The 7,716-nt window shown below is 48.9% G+C and overlaps 1 pseudogene; it reads left to right on the plus strand.

Moving 5' to 3' along the window:
- The first annotated feature begins 3,211 nt into the window (after positions 1-3,211).
- LOC123086862 (probable inactive leucine-rich repeat receptor kinase XIAO) overlaps positions 3,212-7,716 on the plus strand; it is a 6,639-nt pseudogene continuing 2,134 nt past the window's right edge.

Below are 7,716 nucleotides of genomic sequence, written 5' to 3' on the forward strand. Positions count from 1 at the left end.
AATGTCTTCCTTTTCTCTTCCGATCGTTCTGTTGTATAATTATATATTGCTTATGTATTGTCTGTGAATTGGTACTAACGTTTCGTTTGGCTAGTGCATAGCGATGCCGACGTATGTCGTGTACAAGGGTAAGGTTCCCGGAGTCTACGATGACTGGGAGGAGTGTCGGAGACAGGTTCACCGATTCAGCGGTAACAGTTACAAAGGGTACACCACTAGGGCCGAGGCCGAATCTAGATACGCCCGCTATCTAGCGGGAGAGGGGAGGGAGCATTGGAGGAACCGGATGAAGACGAGTTTCATCGTGATGATGCTCATTGTGATGACCGCAGCTCTCTTCTATGTGATGGTAGTTTAGATGATCGATATCGACTTGTAATGTGAAGACAAACTCGCTACTCGCGGTCTCGAGACTTGTAATATAATGTTCTATCTTTGTTCGGTCTTTTTAATTCGGAGACTAATATGATGAATTGTATTCGGAGACTAATATGATGAATTGTATTCAAAGACTAATCTTCTATTGTATTCGATGAATCTGTTGTTGATGTGTGCTGTCTATATTTTGTCAAACTATACATTTTGTAACCTGTGCAAAAAACAGAAAATAAAAAGATAAAAAAAACCTAATATTCATACTAATGGCGCATCACAGGACAGTGCGCCATTAGTATGACAGTGCATACTAATGGCGCATCACTGGGTAGTGCGCCATTAGTATGCTGCGGTTACTAATGGCGCATCCAGTGGTGGTGCGCCATTAATATGCCAAAGCACCTGGGTATACATGGCCCCTGGGAGGCATACTAATGGCGCACGCTGGCCTATACTAATGGCGCACCCGCGGTGCGCCATTAGTATACCAGATACTAATGGCGCACCAGGTGGTGCGCCATTAGTAAAAATTACTAATGGCGTGCTGTTAATGATGCACCACAGATGCGCCATTAATGGCCATATTAGGTGCGCCATTAGTAGGGGTTTTTCTAGTAGTGTCTTAGCCGTGTGCGGTGCCCCCCTCCACCATATTCCACCTCAGTAATATCGTAGCGGTGCTTAGGCGAAGCCCTGCGTCGGTAGCATCATCAACACCGTCATCACGCCGTCGTGCTGACGGAACTCTCCCGCAAAGCTCTGCTGGATCGGAGTTCGTGGGACGTCATCAAGCTGAACGTGTGCTGAACTCGGAGGTGCCGTACGTTCGGTACTTGATCGGTGGGATCGTGAAGACGTACGACTACATCAACCGCATTGTGTTAACGCTTCCGCTTTCGGTCTACGAGGGTACATGGATAACACTCTCCCCTCTCGTTGCTATGCATCACCATGATTTTGCGTGTGCGTAGGAATTTTTTTGAAATTACTACGTTCCCCAACACCTATAGGAGCAGACAACGAGGTAGGATGCCATGGCTAGCAACGGGGTTGGACAGGGACGACTGTCATCTTTGAAACTTGGTCGCTTTCATCAACACACCATGGTCCACAAGGTCTGTAGTACAACTCCCCATACCTCCTCCCTCTCCCTCTGTCATCCTTTCTTTCGCAGCCTGATTCAAATTCAATCTCACTCGGGGCTAAACAAGTAGCATATTATACCGGGATTTTATCTCACCATGTAAGGTTTCAATATGAAAGCCTCATGCTTCACTGTTTGAGTACCATGTACGTGCTTATGGATTAACAACCTCAAGCAGTTTATACAGGACATGCTTTATGTTGTCCCTGTTCCACAACGTTGTGTCTATTAGTTTTTCCAAAAGTCAAAGATGCCCATGTTTGACCATGTTTCTAGAATAAACTATCAATATATGAAGTTCTAAATAAATAAACTATAAAAGTACATGTGGATGTTGATTTTTTTTAAACTTGGTCAAACATTGATACGCTTGACTTTTCAAAACAAAGTATGTACTATACTTTAGAACCGAGGGAGTATTAATTAGCATATGGTTCCACACCTAAGGAGAACGATCTCTATCTGAACTTAATTGGTGCTAAAACGATAAAAGAAAATGCTAACTAGGTTTTTCTGTGAAGATAATTTGGTTAATTGTTACCGGGTCGCTTATGTACTCAGCTGATCAGGCCTTATTAATGCATCAATAATGTTACATTCAAATGAAAACTGAGATCAATCACTTGTACTATTATCTCTTGATCCTCACATTCTTGTCTCTTCCTCTTAGAGGCCGCTATAAATATGATTCATTTCCTTTCCTGTCGTTAGTCAGTGCAAATATTGCTTTTATTTCAAATATGTTCTTTCTATTTTTACTCAAACTACGCATCTAAATGATCAATATTTAAAACCAGAAGCCATATACTTTGATGTAGTGCTGCAACTTCCAAGTATTTCTCACTTCCAGTACTCTTTTACCGTTATTGCTGGCCATTATTATTGGTGTTTTGTATTATTTAACCAAGATAAGTTATGAAATATTGGTTGGTCAAATGATAGAGCTGTATGAATATTGTAGATGAATAATACAATCAGAAGCCTCAGTTACGCATATCATAGTTTTGAATTAGTTTTGTAGATAAATATTATCATGTTCATCCAGTACTATGGTTAACCCTGTAAGTCCAGGATATGTGTGACGCCTACCACTACTTTGGAATTTGGATATGTTTATGGCAGTGTTGTTAACATATCATTGTTGTGAAGAATAATAGTCGTAAAGAAACTAAGTAATATCCTACAAAGTAAATGATGATTCTTAGCATATGGATATATCTTGCAATGCAATAAAGGGTGTTCTCACCCCAAAACAATAGAAGCCAAAACACAAAAAGCTCATGAAGTGAACAACAACCCCTGGCCCGCAAATAAAGCGGCAAGAAATCTATTCGTAATTTAACAATCAAGTAAATAAATGGTACAAAAGTAGAACGGCACAGCAAGGCGCGGGTATGCTTCTAGTCAACCTTGAAATTTCCATGCCTTGGTGCGGAAGCCACACGCTCTAGCTTTCACTCCCACGGCAGCGCGTGGTGAATCCAGCTAGCAAGAAGCAATCACACCTCACGCCCGTTGCCTCGCTGACATAGAGAGTCCCCTAGGACCTGGTCCCACGTGCCAGCGTGGTGGGAAACAGCAAATGACTGACTCACTGCGGCCGCTTTGTTCTCCGCGTCGGTGCACGGTTATCAAGGCAGAGCCGGCCCCCATCCCAGCGCGTTCTTCTCCTACAAGCTCACACCACCCGACGCCGCGCTGTTGAACAGTGCGATTCACTGACCTCCCTCGCTTTCCTCGACGGATACTAAGCTACCGCCTCGCGACTTCGCCTCGAGAGACCAATGGTCGCGCGCGCGACGCAACGCCCCGGCGTCTTCCTGCTCCTCGCTGCCGTCCTTCTCGCGGTTGCGGTGCAGCCGGCGGCGGCGACGCTGCATCCGGTGGACTAACCGGCGCTGCAGGCCGTCCGGCGCGCGCTCTCCGACCTGCCGGGCTCCGGCTTCTTCGCTTCGTGGGACTTCACCGGAGACCCCTGCGGCTTCGTCGGGGTCTCCTGCTCCGGCGATGGCCGGGTCGTCACACTGGCTCTAGGGGACCCGCGCGCCGGCGCACCGGGCCTCTCGGGCGCATTCCCCTCCGCGGCGCTCGCGCGTCTCTCCGCGCTTAGCTCGCTCTCGCTCGTCCCCGGCCGCGTATCCGGGGGGTTATCCTCCGCCGTCGCGGCGCTCTCGTCGCTCCGCTTCCTCGCTCTATCCGGGAACCTCATCTCCGGCAACCTCCCCGGAGCATTCTCCCCTGCTCTTCGGACGGTTGATCTCAGCAAGAACTCCTTCTCCGGCAGGATACCCTCGTCACTGCTACAAATCAGGAGTCTCCGAACGCTCGTCCTCTCCCACAACTCCCTCTCCGGCGAGATCCTGTAAGACAATAGGCTTTGGGGGGAACCGGCACAACCCTCTAGGGGTGGCCTATCACATATATATATAATGAGGTGGTATACAACGTTACAATATACACATGTAAATACAGTCTAACACCCTCCCTCAATCTTAGCCACTTTCTAATGAATCTAGAAGGGTAAGATTGCGCCTGCAAGTCTCAAACTGTGGCAAAGGCAATGGCTTGGTGAAGATGTCAGCAAGTTGATCCTTGGAAGAAATAAACTTGATCTGTAGTTGCTTCTGAGAGACACGTTCACGCACAAAGTGATAGTCAACTTCAATGTGTTTCGTTCGGGCATGGAATACCGGATTTGCAGAAAGGTATGTAGCACCGATGTTATCACACCAAAGAACAGGAGGCTGTGATTGGGGTATACTTAACTCCTGAAGCAAGGACTGTACCCAGATAATCTCTGATGTGGCATTGGCCACAGCCTTATACTCAGCCTCAGTACTGCTACGCGAGACAGTAGCCTATTTCCGAGCACTCCAGGCAATCAGGTTAGAGCCAAAGAAGACAGCATAACCCCCTGTGGATCGCCTGTCATCCGGATTGCCAGCCCAGTCTGCATCAGAATATGCTGAAAGACAACCAGAGTCAGACGGCCGAATATGCAAACCATGAGCCACCGTGAAACGAATATAGCGCAAAATCCGCTTAACAGCAGACCAATGAGTGTCACGGGGTGACTGCAGATACTGGCAGACTCGGTTAACAGCATAGGAAATGTCTGGTCGCGTGATCGTCAAGTACTGGAGCCCACCAACAATACTCCGGTACTCGGTCGCATCAGAAGAAGAAAGAAGCACACCATCAACAGCATTGAGCTTATCAGTGGTAGACATGGGTGTAGTCGTCGGTTTGCACTTAAGCATCCCAGCTCGCTGCAATAAATCCAGAGAGTACTTCTTCTGCGTCATAACAAGGCCAGCAGCACGAGAAGTAACCTCCACACCAAGAAAGTAATGAAGCTTCCCAAGGTCCTTGACCGCAAAATCAGCACCAAGTGAGCGAACAAGCGCAGTAGCAGCCGACTGAGAGGAGCTGACCAAAATGATATCATCTACATAGACCAACAAGTACATAGTAACCTCAGGCCTTTGAAGAAGAAACAATGAGGAGTCAGCAGTTGATGATGCAAAACCATGAGCACGAAGAGCCATTGCAAGACGAGCATGCCAAGCACGAGGAGCCTGCTTCAGACCATAAATTGCCTTGGACAGACGACAGAGATGATCAGGGCGATCCGGATCAGAGAAACCCGGAGGCTGGCGCATGTAAACCTCCTCCGCCAAGACACCATGAAGAAAAGCATTTTGAACATCAAGCTGACGAAGAAACCAACCTCGAGTAACAGCCAGAGAGAGAAGAAGTCTGATGGTAGTAGGCTTGACCACTGGACTGAAGGTGTCTTCATAGTCAAGTCCAAAACGCTGTCGAAAACCACGAGCAACCAGACGAGCCTTATAGCGCTCAATGGACCCATCAGAATGCATCTTCACTTTGAAAACCCATTTGGAATCAATGACATTTACCCGTGATTGTGGAGGAACAAGAGTCCATGTCTGATTGCGAAGAAGCGCTTGATACTCCTGCTCCATGGTCTCTCTCCAATGAGGAATGCGCATAGCAGCTTGATACGTGCGTGGCTCAGAGGATGGATCTGCGAGAGCAGCAGACATGCACGCCGCTAACCAAGCAACTGTGCCATCGTGACGTTGCTTAGGCTGAAAAATGCCACTCCGACTGTGCGTATGGGGACGTAGAGCAGCAGCAGGAGCCGGCGGAGGCGAAGGTGACGGAGACGTGACGGTCGCCGGAGATGCAGGAATCACCTCAGGTGAGCTCGGGACAGACGACTCCGGGCTGCATGGCGAAGACTGGCCCGACGACAGGGGCTCAGAGGCCATGGCCGAACCGAGGGTGGGCGAGGCCAGCTCCGGTGACACCGGCCCAGACGGCCTTGGCGAGGCGAGAGCAGGCGAGGCCGGCCCTGGTGAGAAGGGCCCAGACACCCTGGGCGAGGCAGGGGCGGGCGAGGCAGGGGCGGGCGAGGCCAGGCCTGGTGATGACTGCCCCGACGCCCTGGGCGAGACGGGGACCGAGGAGGCCGGCCTAGTCGGCGGGGTTGCAGGGCGCGACGATGGCGAAGGCAGCCCAGAAGCCAGAGGCGACCGGGCCAGGACGTCGATCGGCCGTGCATGAGCACGAAAACCGAGGCCATGCAGGGGCGCCATGTGCTCCTCATGCACAACAGAAGGTGCCGAGGATGAAGGCGATGGAGACGAAGAGGAAGACGGCGCTTCCAGAATCTCCAAACGAGCCCCACGACCAGTGCCTGCACCATGGTTAGGCAACAATAGAGGAGAATATGCAACATCATCAAATTGGTCAGAAGCAACAGAGGATGAATGCATGACAGGTGGCTCGGTAGTGGACACAGGGAGTTTGGCAAAGGGAAAAACATGCTCATCAAACACAACATCTCGAGAGATGTAGACACGATTAGTGGGAACATGAAAACATTTGTATCCTTTATAAAGAGAGCTATAACCAAGAAAAACACACTTCTTGGAACGAAACTCGAGCTTACGCTTGTTATATGGACGGAGATGGGGCCAGCAAGCACACCCAAACACCTTGAGAAAGGTGTAATCCGGTTGTTCATTAAGGAGAACTTCAATGAGAGTCTTCATATTCAAAACACGAGTGGGAGTACGATTGATGAGAAAACATGCAGTGGTGAAAGCATCACTCCAAAAACGAAACGGAACAGATGCATGGGCCAAAAGAGTCAGACCAGCTTCAACAATGTGACGATGCTTACGTTCTACTGAACCATTCTGCTGATGTGTATGTGGACATGCTAAACGGTGAGTGATCCCAAGCGACTGAAAGAAGGAGTTGAGGTTGCGATACTCGCCACCCCAGTCCGACTGAACATGAACAATTTTGTGCTTGAGAAGGCGTTCAACATGTTTTTGGAACTGAACAAAAATGTCAAACACATCAGATTTACATTTAATAAGATAAAGCCAGGTAAAGCGGCTGTAAGCATCAACAAAACTGATATAATAATTATGACCACTAACAGAAGTCTGAGCAGGACCCCATACATCTGAAAACACAAGTTCTAAAGGATGTTTCACCTCACGACTGGACTCCGAAAAAGGAAGTTGATGACTCTTCCCCTGCTGACAAGCATCACACACTGCTACATCTTTATTACTAGACACACTAGGAAGCTCATGACGACGCAAAACATGCCGGACAATAGGTGTGGCCGGGTGACCAAGACGAGCATGCCACTGTGACGGAGATACCCGAACTCCACTGAAGACGCGAGCGACGCCAGGATGCTCCAGACGATAGAGACCTTGGCAGAGCCGCCCACTAAGAAGAATGTCCCTCGTGCCCCGATCCTTAATAAAAAGATCAAAAGGATGAAATTAACAAAGCACATTATTATCACGAGTGAGTTTAGGAACTGAAAGAAGATTACGTGTCACAGATGGAACTCGAAGAACATTGCGAAGTTGAAGACTCCTATTGGCATGTCTAGTGAGAAGTGATGCTTGACCAATATGAGAGATGTGCATACCTGCTCCATTGGCGGTGTGGATCTTGTCGGAGCCATGGTAGGGTTCACGAGTGTGAAGCTTCCCCATCTCACTGGTCAGGTGCTCTGTCGCCCCAGAGTCCATGTACCAGTGGGGATCAATGGAGTAGGACTGAGTGTGTCCCTGTGGCTTCTACGGCGGCGGACGATCAGCCATGGCGACCTGACGAGCAAAGTTGCGTGTATCCTTCCC

Source organism: Triticum aestivum, chromosome 1B (assembly GCF_018294505.1).
Source record: "Triticum aestivum cultivar Chinese Spring chromosome 1B, IWGSC CS RefSeq v2.1, whole genome shotgun sequence".
NCBI classification, from domain to species: Eukaryota; Viridiplantae; Streptophyta; class Magnoliopsida; order Poales; family Poaceae; genus Triticum; species Triticum aestivum.